The sequence below is a fragment of the Vulpes vulpes genome, chromosome 3, assembly GCF_048418805.1.
Source record: "Vulpes vulpes isolate BD-2025 chromosome 3, VulVul3, whole genome shotgun sequence".
In the NCBI taxonomy this organism is placed as follows: domain Eukaryota; kingdom Metazoa; phylum Chordata; class Mammalia; order Carnivora; family Canidae; genus Vulpes; species Vulpes vulpes.
This window is the reverse complement of record NC_132782.1, coordinates 3472670-3498408: the sequence shown is the minus strand read 5'-3', so window position 1 is coordinate 3498408 and position 25739 is coordinate 3472670. Positions and strand designations below refer to the sequence as shown.

The window sequence follows — 25739 nt, the reverse complement described above, 5'->3', positions numbered from 1 at the left end:
CCAATGATGCAAAGCTGATCCAACTTGTTGGAACTTGGTGTGCCCTAGGGTTCAACTCCATCAGAGCGGACTGTCTTCAGCCAACAGCATACCCAGTGGGGGGCTCCACTGTGCCAAGCCCTAAAGGAAGGCCACAGACACAGAGATGGGACCGACAGGGGCCAACCTTCCCCACCTGCCCCTACTCTGTCACAATTCAGTGGCCACATGTAGGAACACTACTAATGCTCTGTGTCCTTCTAGCAACAGGGTGCTGTCCCGGCATATTCAAATGCTATCACTGACTGGTCAGGAGAATATTCTCTGCAGAAGGCAGTTGGGGGGATCCCTGGGTGGCTCAGCGGTTTAGCGCCGCCTTCAGCCCAGGGCGTGATCCTGGAGGCCTGGGATCAAGTCCCACATTGGGCTCCCTGCATGGAGCCTGCTTCTCCTCTGCCTGTGTCTCTGCCTCTCATTCTCTCTCTCTCTCATGAATAAATAAATAAAATCTTAAAAAAAAAAAAAAAAGGCAGTTGGAATCAGGGCCATCAGAGACAGAGAGCATTGATCTAAATTTCAACTATGCCACTTACTAGCTGTGTGTCTGATGGTGAGCCTCAGCCTTCTCATCCATAAAAGTCTCATCTAAGTTAGATTGAGAATTTGAGATAATATAAATAAATAAAAATACAGTATGAGAAATATATGTAAGATGTAAAAATACATGTATGATCAACAATCCTCACTTGCTAATACATAATATTACTGAGCACCTACAAGGGGCTCCCACATGTGCAGGGCCAAATTGGGGTGACAGGTTAGAGAAGAGGACAGAAACAGCCCACCACATGGGGTCATAACCCTGCTGTAGCCTAAGCAACACTTGACTTTGACCAAGCAAGCACACTTAAGACTCACACATTAGGGAAATGAATCATGTTGCTTCCCTGAAAACACTGTAGACAGGCTTCTTCTGGCACCTCTCTAGCATCTCTTCCCAAAATAAATGTGCCCTCGAATAGAAGGTATACTGATATCTGTGGAGTGTTCTCTCAAAAATAAAATGCTATAAAGCCTAACACCTAACGCGGTTCTAATTCCAGGCCAAGGGTTACCTGCTGTAGAGGCCACAGGGAAGCAGAGGCTCTTTCACTTTCAATCAGGCTCCAATCACGTGGAGTCCAGTGTTCTTACAGTTATCTCTAGTGGTTCAGTTGATGCATTGAAAACATTCCCCATAAAGAGGCTTGATCAAAGGTTTGTGGCCTGAGTCAACCCAAGTCACTGGGACAACTTTAACCCACCACAGTGGTTTGTTTTTGTTTTTTGTTTTTTCCTCTATTCAGAATGCTTCATATTTATTTTTAGTTCAGAGAGAGTGAGAAATTGCTTTCTGGCCCTATCACAAACCCAGAATATCATCTACCTTAGAGAAAATACTAATATAAAACAAAATGCTATTAAAACAATTAACTCTGAGTCAATATTTTTTCAAAGAATAAAGGTATTTCTCAAGAATGTATCCCTTCTCGGATGATGCCTGGCTCTCAGGATGTAAAAATCTGTACTAAGACTTTGGTTAATCTCACAGCAATAACCTGGGAACAAGGGTCAGTCTTTTTTGGTCATTCATTCAATGCATGTCAGCTGTGCCCAATAGTCCACTGCATCCCCTAAACTACGTTTACCCATGCCCACAGCCTCCCTGCCATTCCCCCCCTCCCAGACTCCTCCACCACCGTCCTATGCCCCTCTGCCCTCCCTGGCCACTCTTTCTACTCATCTACACTAAGGAGTGACACCCCTACCACCTTGTTTCACACATCACATGTGCCCTTCCCACCCTTCTCTCACTAGCCTCTTACTGTTCACGTCTGCTTTACATTCTCTCAGTTCTTTGTTATGTATAATTAATCAGTTTGCGTACGATGAAGGAAAGCAAGGTTTGAAGAGACCTAAAAAGAACTGGGCATTTTAACCAAGGTTTCAAAAGGCTCCACAGACCAGTCGCCCAGGTGCAAGCGGGCACTGGAAACCGCCTGAGCAATCATGCTGCAACACTACCACAAAATGGCATTTGTCTGATGTTTGTATTCTTTTGTGTGTAACCAAAAAAATAGTAATAATTACAACTCAGTGTAAGACAATGACCGTAGTGAGCAAAATCACCGGATAACTTAAATAAATCAAATTCACTGCATAAAAGAAAAAGAACACAGGATTACATCTGCCTCCCATCCTAACTAACTACACGGTCACCAATTTTCTTCTGCATTCATCTTCTGCTTCCTCAGAAAATTTGCCTCCGCTGCTGAAGTAAAGAAAATGAGGATACAGAAACTATAATGTGGATCTCACAACAGAAAGGCAATATGTAAACTCAAATACGTATTGAATTTTCACTTATTCAACCAACATTCATTGGGCACCTCCTATATTAAACTGTGAGTAAAGAAAAATGAATAATTTATAGCTTCTGCCGTTAAGGAACTCATAGCTTAGAGAAGATTCTAAAACAGTAAGAGTGATACAAATAAGGTTTGGACAAGGGGCTAGGGAGTAATCACCCATGGTAGGGAACATCATCAGGGTAGGTTTGTAGAGGAAGCAATAATTAACTCAAGTGCTGAAGGTTCACAGGGTCCAAGGTAAACGCGAGCGAAGACACGGCGGTATGAGTGACTACTGTATTCTCAAGAATAAGGGGGTGCGGTATGGCTGGAGCCCAGGCCAGCGTGCGGGAATCAGGTGAGGAGGTGAGCAGACCACACAGCAAGCAGGGGGGCATCTCTGGAGCTCAAAGGATTTTTGGCTTTTGTCCAGGAGGCAACAGATTGCCAAGGAAGGCTCTGGAGTGTAGTTCTTGGCTGCCTCCTCCATTATAAAGACTGTGCCTGTCGACTTATACAGGTTACATTAATCCTTGACAACATTCCTAGTAGGATTAGATGGAATCACATTTGAATATCAAAGACCACTCTCCATTCCACGGTCCCTGAAGCAGTGTTTGGAGACACACTAAAAAGGACAGAAGTCTGGGAGCAGGGAAATCAGGAGACGGATGTGAATACCCAGACACAAACTCCTTGGGGTCCAAATTAAACCAAAGACAGTGACAACGGAGCGGAAAGCACAGAGCCTACATATGTTTTGGAGGAAAGATTGCTGAGCTGACTGCCGCCGGGAGCAGCACCCCTTAGCTCCTACCACGTAACGGAAAGCACTTCCCCAGGGACTACACCACCATCTTGGCTTGGAGACACCCTCCGAGCACCTGATGCTTCTGGCCGCTTGTGAGCAACTCCCAAGGAGGCCTTTGTGCTCCAATTGGCCACTGAGCCATCAGGAGATGCCCTACAGATACTCCGAGGCCTTTGCTCACCCGCGACACACAGTCAGCACCCAGCCTCACCCAAGACACCCCTGGGACCAATCCCAGCATGCTCCACAATCCTCTCCACCCTGCTCACCACCCAAAGCCCAATCTGCCCCGTTTCTCACCTTCTCAGCCCTCCTTCCTTCCCATCTGTCCTCTAGAACTCAAACTCTACCCTCAGCAAACTCCACAATGTCCCATTCTCTGAATGTTCTAAAAACACAGAGAAGGCAAGATTTAACCTGAATTGTGAAGGCTGAAGCCAATGAACACCATCTTCCTAGCACCTCGTCAAGGGGACCCTGTTAATACTCCACACTTAGTCTGATGTCCTGCCAGTGTGAACAGGGACGGCTGTGCCCATCGCTAAAATATCAAAACACCTCTGACCTGGGTAATAACTGGCCCCTTTCCTGGGACCTTCCAATGATTAAGTGATGAAAGAGTTAGAATCTATCTCCCCAAAAGTCTTCCCAGGAGGTTGCTGCAGACCAAAGGCTTGCAAATATTATGCCTATTCTATGTGAGTCGTAGACTCTGAGTAACAGCTCTGACCCAATCACTAAAGTCCCCCAGCCTGGAGATGAAGTCAATGTCTGTCCAGTTCACCTTCCAACTTCCCTATCCTGTTTCAAATCTTACCTACTCTAAAGTTCATGTCTTTAGACCTTTCCACCCATCATCCCTTCTTGCTGTGGCTCCCTCATCTACTGCAGCTTCCCTCATTCACTGATGACCTAAGCACCTGGCCATTTCCTTTCCAAACATAAGTGTTCTCATTCTTGCTTTCTTCTACATCTACTCCTACTCTGTAGGAGGAGGTTCCTACATCACCACAGGTGTGGCGATCTCTCTGATTCCACCTCGGCCACCACCCCCACTGCCAGAACCTCTGATACCAGCATCACCAGTACCTGCACCAGCTTGGAGATGTCAGCTTCAAGCATCCCACAGCATAAACACTACCTTCTCTTTCTCCAGCTCATCTACTCTGGTTATTTCCATTCTAAAATCTTCCTGGCATCATCTGGCTTTCCAGTCCATTGACCCTTCAATTTTTTCCACTATTAGTTACAACCTCATGTCTCTTCCTGCCCAGCTTAGGGTCAAGGTCCTTCACTGGAACCTCTCCCTTGCAAGCACCCATTCCTCTCTTCCAGATTCTTACCTGGCAAATCCTCAAGTTGGTTAAGCCCAACTATCTTCCTGCTCCACACCTCCACCTAACAGCTGAAGAAACTGCCTGGGAAAAAAAAACACAACACCAACTAGCCTCAATTTAAATTCATGGCTGCAAATCTCTAATGGGCAACCTACACTGATAGGCAATCCTATTATATTTCCCCAGGATGTTTCAAAATAGCTATTTCAAGTCTCTCCTTTTCCAAATTCTGTTTTACCTCTCTCTACCCCAACATCATCACACTTCATTAGGAAAGGAGAAGCCATTAGTAAGAACTTCCCACCACCCAAACCACCACATATCAGCCTCTCTACCCATTCTTTCTGTCCTTCCTAAATGACCCTGTTTTGTCCCTAAATTTCCATTCCGTTGTCATGGTCTTTGGTTTAATTTGGACCCCAAGGAGTTTGTGTCTGGGTATTCACATTCTTTCTACAGTCCTTTCTAAATGTCCCTGTTCCTAATAAGGACTAACCTCTTCATTTGAGCCCTGGATCTCCTTCCTTCCTGGCTCTTCAGGAATTGTCCTCTGACAATTATCCATCATTCTCTGCTGTCTTCATCAGCTTTTCCTCTCTACTTAATCATTCTATCATCTCCTCTCTACTTAAACTCATTCTATTACTCTCTGGTCCTAACAAACCCTTCCCTAGCCAGTATCTCCTTCCAAGAACTTTTCCATCCCTCTGCATCTCTTCACAACAAAAATTTGTGAAAGAGTCATCTGTAAATGTTGTCTCTGCTTACAACTCCATTGAATAAGTCTGTCACAGCCTCGCACCACTTAAACTGTATGTCAAATTGTCAAAATCACAAATGGCCTAATTTTACCAAATGCAATTTCTATTAACTGACACAGTAGAAACAACTCTTAAAAACATTTTGGATTCTTAACTTCAGGGATACCACACTCTCCTGATTCCCTCCTACCCCACCGGCAACTCCTTCTTCTCTTCTGACTAACACAGTGCTCCAACGGCACCCTTTTCTCCATATACATTCCTAATAGGTTATTCCATCCAGTATCAGAAAGAACCTATATGCAAATAACTCCTAACTCTGTATCTTCAGCCAAAACCCCTCCCAGAATCTCCAAACCCTATTTATCCAATTATGTAACTTACATCTCCAAAGGAATGTCTAATAAGTATCTCAAACTTAACACAGCCAAAACAGAGCATTTTATATCTTCCAGCAAGCTTGCTTCTCTCCCAACTCTTCCCTTCCCAGGTTATGGCCCAGTTGTGCAAGTAAAAAAAAAAACCGTAAGCCTTTATCTAGATTCTTGTTTCCTATCTCCAGATAATTATCTATCAGCAAGTTCAGTCAACTATCTCAAAAACATATCCTAAATCCATTCAGTTCTTTCATCTCTAACACAACGCTTGTCCATATGCAATATAATGATTTCGAAGAAATATGTATTTGATCATTCAGATGACCTGAGTTCTGTGAGCTACTCTAGCAAATTAGCCACACCTAAGAAGGAGGTCAGAAACTCCAATCTTTAGCCTGTTGGTCAGAAGCAAAGGTAGCAAAACAGCCTGGGATTTACAACTGCTATCTGAAGCGAGGCATGGGGGTCAGTCTTATATGACCTAGTCCTTAACCCAATGGAATCTGATGCTACCTCCAAGTAGATAGTAACAGAATTGGCTGATGCGTGTAAGGAACCCCTGCACACACACTGAAACTCGGTGCAGGAACCCCAAAAAAACCATACAACTGCAATTCTTAAGAGGAGCAGTTAACACCCAAAAGGCGACAAAACTAGGTCTTGGGGCTGAAAACAACCTCATACTAACAGTGATTTCCTTCAAAGCTCAACTCTACTCAACAAAATCTTATTCCTTAACATTATTGAATACCCTCTTGCTAGGAAGAAATTGATTTAAAATTATAATTAATTAATTTCAATTTGATTTTTCTTCTTGTAGTAACATAATGAAAAAAAAAAGTTGACAGACACTGCTTTAGAGCAAAACCACACTGTTTCATTTTCATTTTAGTAAACAACCCTCTAATGCCTCACATTGCCATAGAATAATATCTAAATAAAAGGATTTATAAAGCCCTAGGAGACCTGACCCTTGCTTACCTTTCAAAGATTCTCTTAGATACTATAGTAGGTTGAATAATGGTGCCCAAAAGTTATCCACATCCCAGCCCCTGGATCCTGTATTCTCTTACATAACAACCACAACAAAAATAGACTTTGCAAATGTGATCAAATGAAAGATCTCAAACACTGTACAGTTAAAACTATTATTTTATTGATTAACTATTTCTCCAAACTGTTATATGCAAAAAAGTAGACTAATGAGGGAAACCTCTATTTGAACTAGTTTTAGATATTGGACAATCACTGTGAATTTCATTAGGTATAATAATGGCATTGTGAATAGTAAGAAAATATCCATATACTTACGATGGATAATGAACTCAATGAGGGTAAAAAATAACAGGACCTTTGGGACTTGTCTTAGGGTCCTAAGGCAAAGAAAAAGGAAAAAAAGAGAGAGATAAAGCAAAGGAAGCAAAATTCTGATATTAAATCAAGGTGATGCATATGTGGAAACTCATTTTACTGTTTTTATCTCTATCCGCTTCAAAATATGCTTGAAATTTTTCATAACAAATTCTTAAGCAGGCTACAAACTTATATACAAACCGTAATCCCAATGTGTGTGTATGTGGATAAAAAAATACTGTAAGACAGTATTAGTATTTACTTCTGAATTGTAGGATGGCAGAGATTTATGCATTTTCTTTTGCAATTTTTAATTATTTTCCAATTTCTCTAAAATAATGTTACTTTTTAAATAAAACAAATCCCCCCCCCCAAAAAAAAAAAAAACAAAGTATCTTGAGATAGGGTGTCCTGGTGGCATTGTCAGTTAAATGACTGACTCTTGATTTTGGGTTAGGTCATGATTTTTGGGTGGTGAGATCAAGCCCAGAATCAGGCTCTGCACTGGGTGTGAAGCCTGTTTAAGATTCTCGCTCTTCCTCTCCTTTAGCCCCTCCCATTTCCAAAAAAATAAAGATCTTGAGATAGAGAAATTATCCTGAATTATTAGGGTACCTTTCAAATGCAGTCACATATACCTTCATAAAACGGACACAAAGGGAGATTTGACACATGCAGAAGAGAAGGCAACGTGACCACAGAGGCAGAGATCACAGGGATGCAGCCACAAGCCACTAAATGCCTAGAGTCACCTGCAGTTGTTAAAAAGGAACATATCCCCCCCTAGAATCTCAGAAGGAAGCATAACCTGCCAACACCCTGATTTCAGACCAGTGATTCTGATTTTGGACTTCTGGCCTCTAAGAGAGAATAAATTTCTGGGTTTTGGGGTATTTTTAAAGATTTAAAGATTGTATTTACTTATTTGAGAGAGTGTGTGCGTGAGACAGCATGCATGTGAAGGGAGGGACAGAGGGAGAGACTGTCAAACAGATTTCCTGACGGGTAGGGAGCCCAATGAGGGGCTTGATCCCACATCCCAAGAGATCACGGCCTGGGCCAAAACCAAGAGTCTGAGGCCTAAATGACTGAGCCAGCCAGGCAGCCCAAAGTTCTGCTGTTTTAAGCTAATGAGTTTGCTATAATTTGTAACAGTAGATACACATAACTAATACAGTCACCTCTCACTCTCATCCATTAGGTTTCAGGTTTATTTACCTTCTTCTGCCCAACAAATTCATCAAGAATACAATTAGAATTTTGGCACCAGTTATCTTCTTAGCCTGGAATGCTCTGCTCCTTATCTTTGGACAGCTAACTCTTTCTGGTCACTCAGGACCCAGCTCAAATGTCAGCTCCTCCTTCCCAAGCCACCCAAATTCAAAACAACCACATAGTTCTCATCATCTGATATCTCTTCTTTATTTAATCATTATTATTTTCTTCCTTTCCCTCCCTCCCCAAATGAAACTCTACAAACCAAAGACTGTACCTGTTTTATACACCACTGTAATCTTAACTTGTAGAAAAAATGCCTGACATATATTAGGTGAGTGATACATTTAACAAATGAATGGATGATATAGATGGGGAGAAAGGATGATGGTGCCAATTCAATGAGAGGAGAAACAGCATTAGCATGAGGGTGGAGAGAGATGATGAGTCCTGTCCTGACCGTGGGACATCCAAGTAGAAATGTCTACTGAGTCTGAACTCAGGGAAGAGGTCTGGTTGGAGATGGTGATTTGGAAGACCATGGACAGGCCCAAGAATTCCAATATTAAGGTGAAGAACCTATTTTTCCAAAGGAGAAATAAGGTGTCATACTAGCCTAGTGAAAGTTAAACTTCACAAAGGAGAGAATGAGCAGAATCACAGACATTTCAAGTAACAAGGTCCCATTGATTTGCCAGTCAGGGGGACACCAATAATCATACAATAACAGATTCTTCTAAGGGAGAAGCCCAATTTCCAACAGCTGTGGAGTGAATGGAAGGTGAGGAAATAGAAAAGCAATATACACAATATATTTTGGAGAAATATAGCTTGAAAGAGAAGAAAGTGAGCATGTAGCTAGAGGGGAATACAGGGTAAGGGAATAGTTTTGGTCTTGTTTGTTTTGTGATGGGAGAATCTTGAGCATTCTTCTAAATATTTAAAATACAGATGAAAATGGAGAAAATCTTTTTTTTTTTTTTTTAAAGATCTTATTCATGAAAGACACAGAAAGAGGGCAGGGACACAGGGAGAGGAAGAAGCAGACTTCCGGCAGGGAGCCCAATGCAGGACTCCACCTGAGGACTCTGGGATCATGCCCTGAGGCAAAGGCAGATGCTCAATCTCTATACCACCCCAGCATCCCAAAAATAGAGAAATTTCATAGAGAAAGGTAGCTAAAGGAATGGGAGATCTGAGTATTGGTGAAAGCCCCAACTTTGAATAACTCTACCTCTAACTTGGTAGTTAATAATGAAGACCAAAATATTACAAGTTGACATGATTATCTCTGATCTCTGTTTTCTCAGTATATAGGATGCAAAGCACTGTGAAGGGAACAGCTAGCTTCACCAAAAACTCACAATCTCTTCTGCTCCCAGCTACACTACATTTTCCAATCTCCCTTGGCTGATAAGTATGACTGTGCATCTGATTTCTGGCCAATGGTATGTGCGAGGAAGTGATACATTCATTGCAAGACTAAGTGTTTAAAAAATGGAGATACTTCTTCTCTATCTCCTTCCACTAACTGGATAAAGTTTAAAACAAAGCCCTAAGGAATGGCAGAGTCAATGAAAGGTTCCAGGGTGTCTAAATCATCAAGTGGAGCAAAGTTATTCACCAATCAACACTATGATATGATCAAGAAATAAACATCTGTCATGTATGTACTTTTATGTACTCTCAGATCCTTCCAACAGTTTAGTTTACCCAAACCACTAACAATCATCTGATAAAGAAATGCACAAGTCTCTGGAGGCAAGAGAAATAAAAGCAAAAATGAACTCTCAGGACCTCATCAAGACAAAAAGCTTCCGCACAGCAAAGGAAACAGTCAACAAAACTAAAGGCAACCAACCAAATGGGAGAAGATAGACACAAATGATATAAAAGTTTAGTATCATAAAAGGTTAGTATCAAAATTCTATAAAGAATTTATCAAAGTCAACTCCCAAAAAAAACAAACAATCCAGTTTAAAAATGGGCAGATGACATGAATAGACACTTTTCCAAAGAAGACATCCAGATGGCCAACAGACACATGAAAAGATGCTCAGCCTCACTCATCATCAGGGAAATACAAATCCAAACCACGGTGAGATACCATCTCACACCTGTCAGAATGGCTAAAATTAACAACTCAGGAAACAAAGATGTTAGTGAGGATATGGAGAAAAGGAAACCCTTTTGTGTTGCTGGCGGGAATGTAAACTGGTGCAGCCACTCTGGAAAACAGCATGGAGGGTCCTCAAAAAGTTAAACATAGAATTACTCTATGACCCAGCAATTGAACCAGTAGGTATTTATCCAAAGGATACAAAAGTGCTGATTGGAAGAGGCACATGCACCCTGATGTCTATAGCAGCATTATCAACAATAGCCAAATTACGGGAAGAGCACAAATATCCAACAATTGATGAGTGGATAAAGAAGATGTGGTGTATATCTACAACAGACTATTACTCAACCATCAAAAAGAATGAAATCTTGCCATTTGCAATGACATGGATAGAACTAGAGTGTATTATGCTAAGTGAAATAAATCAGTCAGAGGAAGACGTGTATCATATGGTTTCACTCATGTGGAATTTAAGAAACAAAACAGATGAACATAGGTGAAGGGAAGGAAAAATAAAATAAGATAAAAACAGAGAAGGAGGCAAACCATAAGACACCTTTAACTATAGAAAACAGACTGTAGGGATCCCTGGGTGGCGCAACGGTTTGGCGCCTGCCTTTGGCCCAGGGCGCGATCCCAGAGACCCAGGATCGAATCCCACATAGGGCTCCCGGTGCATGGAGCCTGCTTCTCCCTCTGCCTGTGTCTCTGCCTCTCTCTCTCTCTCTGTGACTATCATAAATAAATAAAAATTTTTTAAAAATTAAAAAAAAAAAGAAAACAGACTGTGGGTTGATGGAGGGAGGTGGTCAGGGGATGCACTAGATGGGTGATAGGTATTAAGGTGGGCAATTGTTGTGATGGGCGCTGGGTGTTATATGTAAGTGATGAATCACTAAATTCTACTCCTAAACCAATACTACACTATATGTTAAGTAACTGAATTTAAACATAATAAATAAATTTTAAAATGTAAATCTCATCAGCTCAGTTGGAACTATAAAATGCATTTTATCCTCAGACAGAAATACACATAGGAAAATGGCTTGAAATACTGAAAAATAACAGGACTTGGTTTCGAATCTGGAAATATTTGATGCTTAAGAATATCTGGCAAATATAACCAAATGAATGAATGAATGAGAAGCCAAATAACTTTGCATATTTTCTATGTGTTTAAATCACATTTATTCTTGAACATTATATAATTTCTAATAAAGTATTGAAATGCCATGGCACTCCAGCACAAAAAAATGCACAAGTCAGGTAAAAGGCTCAGAGATAATGCTAAAGGTTGGTAAAACTATGGCAGAAAATGGGAAAAGGTGCTGTCTAAACACAGGTAAAAGAACTGCCTCCTGGCTGATACTAGAGGAAATGAATTCGTATGGACCTCCAATATGCATGATTGTGTTCATTTTCCCAGTAGCATTCACAAACCCAGGTGCAAGTGGGGGAAAAGCAGATTAGCACCAGGTCGCAGGTTGTTCCCACACCCATTAACACTAAAGATTTTAACAATGTCATGGGTTCCTAGAAGTTAGATAAAAAAAAAAGAATACCATTTTAGGCAGCCATGCTGTGCCATGCATTCGATGTCTGACCAAGTGCAGCATCGCTGGTGAAAACTGCTGAAACCACAGGGTAAAACATTAGGAAGTGGAAGTGTTAAAAGGCAAAGTTCAATGAGTCAAGCAGTGGGATCCAAAGCAGCAAAAAGCAGGAAATACATTACAGAAATCCTGGAAGGATTATCCTTTGATTCTATTCTTTCTTTACAGTTTTCAAGAGAGTTTCAGTCATACCAGGAAATGACTATGCGGCTTTGAGTGAGTCACTTAAGTTCTCTGGAACTGTGTTTCCCCGCCGATATAACAGTTCACTGTTGCTATATGAAATAATGCAAGCCAAGTGCTTACTTAGCACAGTGCCTAGGAAATGATGATTGCTCAATAAATGATCCTTGTCATTATTAATTGTTATTCATAATAAAAAAGACAGAGTTGGGTTAGATCTCTAAGCTCTTTCCTATTTACAACTGTGAATCTATATTTTTTAAAATAAATATTCCAGGTACTTAATGATGTGCTAGGATGAGGGAAAAGGGTTAATACTAGCAAACACGATGAGAAAAGGAAATGAAAATACACTTGTTATAACAGATCCTTTGAGCATAAGTCAGGAGGGCGCGGCAGAGAATGCAGCATCCTCCGCATATGAAAGCTACGTCTGTAGACACTGGGAGTAAGGAGATTCCAAATCTGGGGAAGAGGCAAAGGTAGGCCCAGAATCGAGGAGTAAACAGAATCCAATGAACAAGACTGGCCTAACTTTAGGCAGGACAAGAGTACTAAAATATTCCATGCTTTTATGGGCTTAAAATTCATGCAATCTACCTCCTTTCACAGAGGCAGACACTGAAAGGTGCAGAAACTGACCAAAGCCCCGCTCAAGTGGCTGTACAGTGACTGCGGGGATGCTCAGGGACACGGTCCTCCCCAGAGGCTCCTTCTCTTAGCTTTACATAAATGACAGTCAAGGTTTTGTCCCTTCAGAATCCAGACACTTCTGATAAGGTGACAGGTTAATGTTATCAATCATCTCTTTATAAATTAATTTTCCAGATTCTATTCTGAGAGACTGGATTAGGTGGGCAGGCGGGAAAGAAGAGAGAAATTGATGAAAAGAGGGGAGCCCTCAGTGGCTACTAAATATAAATAACCTCCTCCTTTGCAGGTTCCTCCCCTCCTTTTCTTTGGGGATTGCTTTCATAACTTTGCGTCACCTGCAGTGCTTTCCTTTCCTCCTCCTAAATTCAGTATTTTGGGCTTTCGAAAGTGCTAAACCTGTAAAAAAAAAAAAAAGGCGGGGGGGAGGCCTGGAAAAGAGAAAACTTAACGTGCCCAGCTCATCTGATTACCTGCAATGCACCTGCCTATGTTATCTGCTGTCTAATCATAACCAACCCGTTTCTGTCACATGCTTCCTGAGTACCTAAAGGATAAGGGAATTACATAAGGCAATCATTTATTCAAAACTATTTATTACGTGTTCCCCACACACAAGGCATTTGGCCTAGGCATGTGAAATCTATAAAGTTGCGTAAGATCCAGCCCTTCCCTGCATGATCTGCAGAAAAGGAAATGATACATGTTTTCAAATAATTCGCTTATAGGGCTGGAAATGAGAGACTTTAGAGTGGCATAAAAAGAGTAGTTGAAGGATTTAGGAAATGTACAAAACACTTCTAACTGAAGCAGTTTGGGAAAGCAGCACGCAACTGGTAGCCAGTGGTCAGGACATCCAGGGATTCATAGGATTTCAAAAAGGTGAAGTAGAAGGAAGAATATTGGTAGAGAGGCAGCAGTAAGACAGAAGTAGGGAATCCCAAGTAGTCCAGTGTGGCTGGATCACAGGGAAGATCAGGATGCAACCTTGTTACTGGAGCACGACTAGAGAGGTCTATGAATTCAAAGACAAATATTTGGAACTTGATCCAATAGGTCAGAGTAGCCCACAGAAGAGTAGAGCAGAAAGTGGTATGATCGAAGTGGTTTTGACACTACCACAATGAAACAAACACCCTTTCTTTATCCAGTTTAAACAAAGGAAAACGGCTTCTGAGAACCTAATATGCCAAGCTTATTATTTTCATCACTCTCCAAATATACTTGTTTCTGTTGCATATAACCATCTGACTTAAGTGACCACTGGTGGCTTCAAGGTAAGTAATAAAGCTTTCTAAGCATAAGTCACCAAGTCATTCTGGGAGGCCATCTCATTTGATAGTAGCAAATTCTAGAAAACTCATTTTCAGAAAACAACCTCTTTGTTTTGGTTTGTGGGGTATGCTTTCCCCTCTATAAAACCTTTTTATAGTGGGATGTAAGTGGGTAATCAAATATGAGCTCCCACAGAGGACACATCACATTTAAAGAATAGGAAGTTTGAAAAATCTAAATTAAAGACATTACTTACAAAGCATCCACACGTTAACAAATCTCACTATTTTTAAAAATTTTTTAAAGAATTATTTATTTTAGAGAGAGTAAAAGAGAAGAGCATGAGCAGGGGAGGGGCAGAGAGAGAAGCAGACTCCCCACTGAGCACAGAGCCTGCCTCAGGTGGGGCTTGATCCAAAGATCACCAGATCAAGACCTGAGCCAAAACCAAAGCTGGATGCTTACTGACCGAGCCACCAGGTACCCAGATCTCACTATTAAAAAATTAAGTAAATCAGTAACAATTTTGCCAGAAAAAAAAATTTTAATATTCCCAAGTAATGTTTTAAAATTTTGTTAATACATATGTCACAATAAATTTTTAGTTAGGAGGGAAATATTTTCTATTAGTTTTTTCTCACTAATTTTAGTGAACCAACAAAAACCACAGCTCTAATTAAAATCAGAAACCGTGTCTTATCTGCTGCATAAATCAGAACTCTGATTTTGAGAGAACCAACATAAAAATGTCAACTAAAAAATGGAAAAGAAGAGCACAGATACAACCCAGGAAGAAATGTTTAACACAAAAATCCTATAAAAACCTCCAACAAAATTTGAAAATCCTGGAAAACAAGAAAAAATAAAACAAACAAAACAAAAAACAAAAAAACCCATGGTCACAATCATGTCAGAACACAAAATTAGAGTTCTGGACAAACTCTGACCACACTCAGTACCTAAACATCCTGAGGCATGCAAACCATCAGCCCCTACATTTCCTTTTCCTTAAAACTTCCTGAGATCAATCCCTGGTCAGATACTACAGGAAGAGATCTTCTCTGAAGTTGCTAGATGTCTTGGCTTGCAGCCACCTAGCCCTTTCTCACTGAAGTTGAATCTGATCATCTCTCCCTCCCCATTTCTTTCCCCCATCACGTCAACAAGGAAATGTAGAACATGCCCTTCATTAGCAGCTTTATCCTCTGCAACACAACCCCTATGGTTTCTTATCTTAAGGTGTTAAGTCCTGATGGAATCATCTGAGTATTTGGATGAGCATCTAGAAACACATCAATAATCTTCTCAGATAGTTCCACTCGCTCCTTCCCTATCTCCAAAAATAACAATCCTAAAATCAGCCAGGTGTGGGGGTCCCACACATAATTACTAGTAATTTTCCCCAGAAACATCAGATGAAAAATACATCCCACTACACACAACTGGATAAAGTAACAGGCCACGTGATAGATATATTTTTACAGAAGTGTGTTAAAAGCATCAAAAATGGAGCGTTACAATTTCTAACTCCAATCCTGAGCTTTAAAACTTCAGAGATGCAGTGAAAAGTAATATTTAGCGCATATACGGAATTTTACTTAAGTTTTTAATACATTTCCACAGAAAGTTCATTTTTGAAAGCATAGGATTGTGCTTTTTAATGCACTGAAATACCAAACAGCAAACATTTTTGATACAATGATGACCTCCTCTTGCTGTGATCCTCAAGAAACTATAGCTTTGTGTTTTTTCACCACAAACTGTCTCAACCACTCGAGCCCAAATTAACATCTCCCCGGCATATCCACACAGTTAAAGCCAATATTCTACCAATGGCTATATGATTACGCAAGATCTTATGCTGGTCCCTAATTGTATTACCTTGTTAGATAAACTCCCAACTCTCTCAAAAGCAAGACAACCATACTTTCTCTTTTTCTAGCACTTGCTACTATGTAATGCTTACACAAGCCTAGAGAAAACTTCATTCAAGAAGCCAAGTGTTAAATATACACTTGACCTTTGAACAACACAGGGGCTGGAGTGCTGAACCCCTGCAGAGCTGAAAATCCACATATAATTTTTGATTCCCCAAAGACTTAATTACTAATAGCCTACTGTTGACCAGAAGCTTTACTGATAACATAAAGAGCTGATTAACACATATATCACATGTTATATGTATTATATACTACATTATAATAAAGTAATCTATAATCTAGAGAATAGAAAATGTTATTAAGAAAATCATAAGGGGCGCCTGGGTGGCTCAGTCAGTTAAGCGGCTGCATTCAGGTGAGGTCAGGATCCCAGAGTCCTGGGATCGACCGCCATCAGGCTCTGCTCAGCGGGCAGTCTGCTTCTCCCTCTCCTTGCCGCTCCCCCTGCTTGTGCTTGAGCTCTCTCTGTCAAATAAATTTTAAAAATTAAAATAAAAAGAAAATCATAAGGAAGGGAAAATACATTTACAGTGCTGAACTATATTTATTGAAAACACTCCACAGGAGAGTTTGGACCTGGGTGGTCCAGTAGGTTAAGTGTCTGCCTTAGGCTCAGGTCGTGATCCCAAGGTCCTAGGATAGAGCCCCACACAACAGGCTCCCTCCTCCATGGGGAGCCTGCTTTCCCTCTGCCTGTACCATTCCTCATGCCTGTGTTCTCTCTCTGGCTCACACCCTCTTAAAGAAATAAAATCTTTAAAAAAAAAAAAAGAAAAAAGAAAAGAAAAAACCCTACATATAAGTGGACCCTCAGAATTCAAACCCATATTGTTCAGGGTTGAATGTGTTTTGTTTTTTAAAGGTTTGTTTATTTATTTGAGAGAAGGAGAGAGAGTACAAGGAGGGAGAGAAAGAATTTCAAGCAGACTCCTGACTGAGTGTGGAACCCAATGTGGAGCTCGATCTGATGAATAAATAAAGTCTTTTAAAAAAATTGTTTTTAGGTGCCTGGGTGGCATAGTTGATTAAGCATCTGACTCTTGGTTTTGGATCAGGTCATGATCTCAGGGTCATGAGATGGAGCCCCACATAGTGCTCTGCACTCAGCATGGTCTGCTTGGGATTCTCTGACCCAATGCCCCTCCTACTCCTGCACGCATGCACGTGTGCACACTCTCTCTCTCAAATAAATAAATAAATCTTAAAAAAAAAAAAAAAGGAGAAATTGGATACTTATCTGGAAATGGTTTCCATCTGTAATAAGGGCTTGTCACTAACCACCTTCCCCCTCAATCACATGCACCAAAATAAAGGAGATCATGCCTGGATAATTCATGCACAACCTGTAGGAGCTAAATCATCTATTCTTTGCCCAAATCTTTCCGTTTTTAATATAAAAAGAAAAATAGACAAGGAAGGAAGTTAGTATTTTGAAGTCTACTACCTAGCAGGTACATCACTAGCAATTTTACATGTGCTGTATCATACATCATTACCTGTATTTTGCTAATGAGACAACTGAGGTTCAGTGAGTTTGAATAGGTTACCTAAGGCCAAAGTGTTATCTTATTCTCTTCCCCTGACTACACTCAGCTGGAGTTTGTCCCACAGTTCAGTCATTCACTGAGAAAATGTTTATTGAGCACTTACTACAAGCTTGTCACCACTCTTAGCATAAGAAATAGAAATGCGGGTGAAGCAGACCAACCCTTCTCACGGAATTTACATTCTAGTGCTGAAAAGACAGAAAACAACCCAACAGAAAGAACCATTTCAGAGTCATAATAGTTTGCCAGTGTGGTTTACTTACGTTGAGAGTCAAATCTTTTTAAATAACTTTTATGAGATTAGATTAGAACTAAAGGGGGCGGGGTAAAACCCATGACACTTGGTAACTGCAGGCCTCTGGTCAATCCCTGAGGCCCCAACACATCTTTTAGTAAATTAGAGAGGGGGGCACCCGGGTGGCTCAGAGGGCTACGCGTCTGGCTCAGGTCACCTCAGGGTTGTGAGTCTGGCTCACGGCCGGGCCTGGAGGCTGCTTAAGATTCTCTTTCCCTCTCCGTCCGCCCGCCCACGTCCTCTCACTCTCCTTCTCTAAAAGAAAAAGAAAATCAGAGCGAGAGAAAAAGTAGAGCTTTCGTGCGGCTCAGAATCTCCTTACAAAGTGACTGTGTCAGAACGGACAGCTCCCCCTCTGCTGTCTGTCAAACCTGAAATCCCATCTTTTATCTTTTACGAAGATAATGCTGCTTTACTTGAAAAGTTGAATTTCACCAACGAAGGGAGCGCTGGAACCTGACGCAGTCTTATGAGGAACACGGGTCTGTGCACACCCGCACCCCGGAGCTCCCCCAGCCGAGGGCCCTGCGCCGGCCGGGCCTGGCCCCGAGCAGCCCAGGAAGAAGCGCAGAGCGTCGGCAGGGCTGGAGGTTGCTCAAGGCCCGCGCGGGCGAGCGCCTCCCTTCCCCCACCCGTCCGGGGAAGAGTTCGAGTCCCGCGGCTGCACCTCGCCGGCGCCCTCAGCGGCCCCAGGGCGGCGTCCCCAAGGCAGTGCCCCGGGCTCCGCAGCGGGCGGCGGGGGGGCGCCCCGGGCTCCCCCGCGAACACCTCGGTCCCCCGGGGCCGTCCCACTGCAGCCGCGGCGGTGCTCCTCGGGGGCCCTCCTCGCCCCGCGGACGAGCCGCAGGCACGAGCCCAGACTTTGCCGCAAACTTTCAGTCAGCTGCGCCCCCCGCCCCCCGCCCACCCCCCGGCTGCGGGGGCTGGAGCCCGCGGCCGAGCCCTCCTCGGCGGCCGCCCGCCGCCACCTCGCCCCGGGGCACCAGGGGCGCCCGCCGCGACCCCGGCCGGGCCCCAGGAAGCACACACCTCAGCTCGCTCCTCCGGCGCTAGGGCTCCGCGGCGCGCTCCGTCCCTCCGGCGGGGCGGAGTCTCCGCTCCCGGGCCCGCGGCCGGCGCGCCGCCGTCCCTCCCGCCGGGCCGCGCCGCCCGCCCCCGTCGCCCCCGCCCCGCCCGGACCCCGCCCTGACCCCGCCCTGACCCCGCCCGGCCCGCGGGACGCGGAAGCGGAGGCGGGGCCCGGCCTGCGGCGTCGCCGGCGCCCGGCGGCCCCGGGTCTCCGCCGCCCCCCGCCCCCCGCCCGCAGCCCAGGCCCGACAGCCCGCGCCCGGGACCACGGCGGACGGCTCGGCTCGCCCCCGCCCTCCTCGCCCCTCCTCGCCCCTCCCCCCGCCGCCCACCCCCCGGCCGGCCTCTTGCCCGCCGCGGCCCTCCCCTCCCCCCCCGCGCGGCCTCCCCTCCCCCCCGCGACCTCCCCTCCCCTCCCCTCCCCCCGCGGCCCCCCCTCCCCGCCCCCCGCGGCCCCCCTCCCCGCCGCGGCCTCCCCTCCCCTCCCCCCCCCGCGGCCTCCCCTCCCCCCGCGGCCCCCTCCCCCCGCGGCCTCCCCTCCCCTCCGCCCCGCGCGGCCCCCCCTCCCCGCCCCCCGCGGCCCCCTCCCCCCGCGGCCTCCCCTCCCCTCCCCCCCGCGCGGCCTCCCCTCCCCTCCCCCCGCGGCCTCCCCCGCCCGGGAGAGCGGAGCCGCTCGGCCTCCTGCTCACCTGAGGTCGCGTCGCCCGCCCCCGCACGTGGCTTCCCCCGTCAGCACGGGGGCCTCCCTGGGCCTAGAAACGCCGCGAGCCCACGGGGGGCCCCGGGGACCTGCGCGGCCGCGACCTGCCAGGGGAGCCGCCCGGAGGCCCGGCCCGAGCGCCCGGAGGTGGGAGGCCCGCGCCGGCCGCGGCCCAGCCTCACCCAGGTGGGGGCCGGCCTCGCAGATGCGCCCCTAAAGCCGCCCCTGCCCACTGAGCATGCCCAGCTCACCGGGAACCGCAAGTGTCTAGGCAAGCCCAGGTGCACCCAGGGAGGGCGCGGATGGGGTTCAAACGGTCCCCATTTCTCCAAGACCTTTCTGCCCACAACCTCTGGGAGTTCTGCAAAACCTTATTTGCAAAATAAGGCCTTTCCAAAGGGAAGGCACCCGAATTAGTGTGGGTTCTTGTCAGCCAATTACTGATGAAGTCGCTTACTCAGTCCTTTAAATGCAGCAGAGCCATTGTAATGGACGTAAAGGAGGGCGCAGATTCACTGGGTCCCAAATTCATAACTTCGGGAAACCAGTCTATCCAGTGGACAACCCAGTGGCTCTCAAACTTGGGTACATCTTAGAAGGGGAAGGAGGGCATTAAAATGATCTGTCCCAGGTCCCCACTCCCACACCAACTGAATCACTGCAAATGGAACATGGAAATCCTTACATTCTAAAAGGGGCTCTGGAAGGGCAGCCAAGGGAGCCAGCAGCCCCGCATCACCTAAGAACTCAGAAATCCAAGTTCTCAGCTCCACTCCCAACTACTTGGTTCCTAACTCGGGTTGGGTTGGTGCCAGGCTCTCTGACGTAACAAGCCCTTCCAGGGATTCCCTTGCACACTAAAGCTCCTGAACGGTTTATAAGCTGCCTCGGTGATTCTAATGAGAATCCCTGTCATAAACCAATGCTTTCACAGTTTTTCAAATCCCAAACATTTATTTAGAAGCACAACATTTTACACAGAAGAGGGATCCTCTGGTTGAATTGAGGTGCTAGTCCTGTCTGTCCTTCCCACTAATTCTCCGAGAACATTTCAGGTCTTGGAAAATGGAGACTACCTATTAACTTTTCTACTCCAGGGCCTAGCACAGGGCCTATAACATAATAGATGTTTCACAACTATTTATTGATTTGAAACGAACGTTTAGGTGAACAATTTGTTCCGGAACCTATTATGTCTACTGTTTCTCTTACCCACAAATCCTGGTTACCTTGATAGCTAACAAGCCAGTAGGGATTCAGTTCTCAAAAACCCATGACCGTCCATAATGGTCTAAACCCAAGTCAGGCCTTGATGGAACAGAACATGGGAGAAGGTAGAGGAGTTTGAGTTGCTGAGAAAAGTCAGGAGCGTCACACATGATTTCATTTTCCAAAACTGGGGCCCAAAGCAGAAGGACACTAGACATCTGGTGGAATTCAGGAAAGACATCAAAGGAAAAGGTATGTATGAAAGGGCTTAGGGGAGGAGAGAAGAAACTTACCATGATGAGCCTACCCTGTACTCTGGGTCTTCTTTCCCTAAGCCACCTGTCTCCACTTCCCCATCCTCTGTACACATATGCAATCTCAACTACACCCTTGAAAAATAACTTAAAAATAGAAAATTGTTGGGACGCCTGGGTGGCTCAGTGAGTCCAGGGTTGGATTCTCTCTTCAGGGGTGTGCCTCTCCCTCTGCCTGCATCTCTGCCTCTCTCTGTGTCTCTCAGGAATAAATAAATAAAATATTTTAAAAAATAAAAATAGAAAATTGTTATAAAAGTTACTTCCAATTACTGCATTAAACACGATAATTTGTCACTATTCAGTATAAGCTTAAATTAGGCATCCACTTGTTCAAGATCAAAGTGGTAAAAAAAAAAATTGTGAAGTTTGAAAGATAAGCACTAGATAATTTCAAAATGCAGGAGTAAGTTTCTTCTTTAAAACCCACAGAAACTGGGACACTTGCATGGCTCCGTGGTTGAGTGTCTGCCTTTGGCTCAGGGGGTGACCCTGGGGTCCTGGGATCGAGTCCAGTGTGGGGCTTCTTCCCGGGAACCTGCTTCTCCCTCTGCCTCTGTCTCTGCCTCTCTCTCTGTCTCTCCTGAAAACAAATAAAATCTTTAAATATATATACATGTAAAACCCACAGAAACTTACAAAACCAAAAATTATTCCCTACTTATTTCATCAATACGTTCTAGAAGGAATACAATATTAAAATAAATTGTTCCTTTTAGCCTAAAACTAAAGTAGCTCCCTGCCTATTTCTGTTCCTTTGTCTTGGAATTCCACTGGAAGTTTGGTTGCTGATTAGGCCATCTAACAGGAGTATAACTTCCTATATGCTTAAGCGATTTCTTTTTTATTAAGCAATTTCTTTTTACTGTTAAGATAATTTGGGGCAAAAGGGGGATAGTCATTAATTTAGGAATATTCTTCAGATTAAATATTACATTAAATCCACAAACAATATACATGTTTTAAAAAGTCTTGCCTACACACATACACTTGCTACAGCTTCTTTTTCCTCATGGAATTAAAAAAAAGTGAAATAAACAGGCTGAAGGCTAAAAAGGGAAAAACTTAGGGTGTAGGAGGGGAAGCACTTACCATAGCAATTTAAAAACACAAAGTATTTATTTCAGCAGAAAGCATCTACTAAAGACCAGTATCTCAGGAAAGTTAGTCTTGAGTGTTTCTCCTTGTCATCATAAGCATGACTCAGCATTTGGAATGAAATAATGTTTACCGTCTTTCAGATTGAGGGTGTCAAATAACTTTGGTGTCACCTCTTTTCTTGTGTGCCTAAGAAAACTTCAGGACTGCCATGGGTTTTCAGTCTCATACGGCTACCAAAATCTGAAAAGCTGTCCCTTCTTCAATCATTCCTGTCTTACCAAAGCCTGAATTTGCCCACCATTAATTTATCTTGCATTTGTAGTGTTATCAGATGAATTTAGATTATTTCCCATATATTAGTATAACAAAATGAGCAAGTTGTTCCTTTCCCAAGCCTGGAGAGTAGCCTACCTGCTGCTAGGACGTGTTAAACACCACTGCTGATGGTGAACTTTCCCCAACAACATGGGGGAACCTTCCATTGATGATACTACCATGCACCTTTCGTGACCATTTACCATATGCCAAGGGTCAACTGTTTTAGTCCCTGCCCGTTTCTAGAGAGAAATAAATTTTCCCCAAGTGTTCACTGGTCACCAATGTTCATAATAATATTTATGGGATATAAGGATTGAAAGGGTCCATAAATGTTACCAACTCCCACACTTTTTTTGTTTTACAAAGGATGAAACCAAGGCCCTGTAGTATTAAGTAACTTACCTAAGGTTACAGGATTAACCAAACATAGCACCAAGATTAAAATGAGAAACTACTTGGTATAGAGAACAGTGGATGGGCTTCAAGTGCACCCTTTTCTAAGTTCTTTAACCTAAGTTCTCTAGTCTCTGAGAACTTTGCATAATAGGGCACCTTCACACAGTGTTCACTCTGTGCTAGGCCCTAGGCTTAACAAGGTCCATACAATCTTTAATCCTCAAAATAACTCTGGATTTTTTGCTTCTTGATTTTATTTTGTTTCACAAAAATGGGGAAATTGAAGCACACAATTGATAAGTAACATGCACAAGATAACACAGCTAGCAAATGGCCACCCCGGGATAGAGTTGGATAATATATATAAAAGGCCTGACATATAGGTTGTCAACAAAAGTATCACCAATTTCATTTCCCTTCCCTAAGAGTATAATCAGAGGCATTCTGACTCTTGGTCTAAAATTGGGCCAAGGGGTGCCCGGGTGGCTCAGAGGTTGAGCATCTGCCTTTGGCTCAGGGCCTGATCCGGGAGTCCTGGGATCGAGTCCTGCATCAGACTTCCTGCAGGGAGCCTGCTTCTCCCTCTGCCTGTGTCTCTGCCTCTCTCTCTGGGTTTCTAATGAATGAATAAAATCTTTTTAAAAATATAAATAAATAAATAAATAAATAAATAAATAAATAAATAAATAAAAATAAAATTGGGCCAGACCCCTCTATTCTGAGCTCTGATGGCTGTGTATGCTCACATTTTTCTTCAGTTACCTTATTTTAGTACAGATCCTCTCGACTTATGGTGGGGCGATGTCTCAAACTCATCAAAGGTGGGCAAGTATCAGACATTGAAAATGTACGTAATATGCCTAACCCACAAAACACAGCTTGGCCTAATCTACCTTAGACGTGCTAGGAACACTCACATTAGCCTACAGTTGGGCAGAATCATCCAACGCAAAGCTCATTTTACAATAAAACGTCAAAAATCTCAGGTAATGCGTTGAATACTGTACTGAAGGAGAAACACAGGGTAGCCGAATGGGCCAAGACCGGGCCTAAGCATGACTGTGGCGCAGCCCAGAGCCCCACCGGCGTCGGGAAGGCCCGACACAGGCCACTGGTCCGAGGAAAATCCAAATTCAAAATCCAAAGCAGGGTTTCTAATGAAGGCTTACCGCTTTTGCACCACAGTAACGTAAAAAAATCATTAGGTCAAACCATTGTAAATTGGGGACTATGTGTCCTGTACATAATATGGGAAGTACTGGGTGTACCTATAATCCTATGCCTTGTTACAATAGTTACAATCTTCTTAGTTATCTTAAGAAGATAACCAAATTTAAACAAAGACCACAAGTTTACGACTTACAAAGGACATAAACCTGATACAGAGTTTCTAAAAGATGAACAATGCGCCAGCCACAGGGCCGCCAGGTTGAGCATCTGCCTTCAGCCCAGGACGTGATCCTGGAGACCTGGGATTGAGTCCCCATTGGGCTCCCTGCATGGAGCCTGCTTCTCCCTCTGCCTGTGTCTCTGTCTCTCTCTCTCTCTGTCTCTCTCTCTGTTTCTCATGAATAAATACATAAAATCTTAAAAAAAAAAAATTCTGGCCACAAAAATCTCAAATCAAATCCTTAAACAGGACCAGAGCTGTGATGATGAAGCTTTGCAATTTCGTAGACCTCTGCCTAGTTGTTATTTGAATTTTTAAAAGAAGAATTAGAGACTTCTAAAAATAGCCTACAGGAAAATCTTCCCATGTCAGTGATTCTCAAAGAGTTAGGATCAAGAATGAGGTGAATATATGATCCTTGAAAAGATGAAATAAAAATCCTAAATATACTTTTAAATGGGTACTTTAAGTTTTATTTCTGCTTTATAAGAATCTGGGAAAGTATTTTTTAAATAAATTTTTAAAGCATCAATATAAAGTGGCACCAGGAAACTTACTTAGATTTAAAGGCCTTGAGGGTGAAGGAAATGTGAGCTCCTTCCTTAGGCAGGCATCCACTGGGTTCCTAGGACAGAGCACCGCTGAAAACAAGCTTGATGTTGATGATGTAAATTGAATAATGTTGACTCTGGAACACAGCCTCCTATTTAATAGCTGCAGGAAGGTTGTGGGTAAACAGAAATGTCCCAAGAAACTCATGCAGAGAACATGAATAAGTATTAGGTTCTGATGTGGAAGCTGAACCAAAATGGAATATTGGGTTCTTCAGGGTAAATCTGGTGATGATTCAGTGAGAGGCAGTTGAGCCAAGGGTAAGCAGACTGAGAAACCAGAGATTTGTTCAGTTCCACATCTGAATACCTGTTACATAACCTGGAAATGGCTTGAATCTCAGCAGTGATTCGAATAAACTCAACCACTGGTTGTAATGTTATAATGTAATTAAAAAAAAAAAAAGGAATAAACCTAAACAGCAATAATAGAACAAGAGCAGTGGTCAGGGCTCGTGTCTGTGCATGATTAGCTTTAAAATGAGCATGTGGTGTCTTAATTCAGCAGCCTGAAACACGTGGGCAGTGACCTAATTTCTGCCAAGCCAAGAGGAAGGTCTTTACACACAAGGTTACCAGCCAGAGAGTAACAGGTGCTGTTCCCTCCGCAAATGCCTTGGCCTCAAGAGTGAATCTCCATTCCTCCTCTATCAGCAAAACCATCACACAAAGCTGAAAAACGAATGACAGGAAAGTAGAGAATCTTTGTTCTGTTATCATTGGGTTACATACTGAAGTTTATTTTTTGAAATAGCTCTTCCAGGGGGCATAAAACAGGAAAGA

At 43.6% G+C, this 25739-nt stretch overlaps 1 protein-coding gene across 12 annotated transcripts in view; it reads right to left on the bottom strand.

Annotated features, from left to right (window-relative positions):
• The window catches only part of GPD2 (glycerol-3-phosphate dehydrogenase 2), a 149112-nt gene extending 123685 nt beyond the window's left edge, over positions 1 to 25427 (bottom strand). Inside the window, exons 1-3 of one of the 12 annotated variants that reach the window (XM_072751547.1) lie at positions 11908 to 11973; positions 6967 to 7028; positions 4524 to 4598 (exon numbers count right to left, since the gene is read on the bottom strand). The gene's annotated coding sequence lies outside the window, so the exon portion shown is untranslated. Of the gene's footprint in view, positions 1 to 4523; positions 4599 to 6966; positions 7029 to 11907; positions 11974 to 17657; positions 17743 to 18220; positions 18532 to 18878; positions 19019 to 19606; positions 19842 to 19868; positions 20094 to 24902 lie in introns of those variants that run through there. The other 11 variants (XM_072751550.1, XM_072751551.1, XM_072751546.1 and 8 more) reach the window with 11 other exon arrangements.
• Positions 25428 to 25739: the final 312 nt, after the last annotated feature.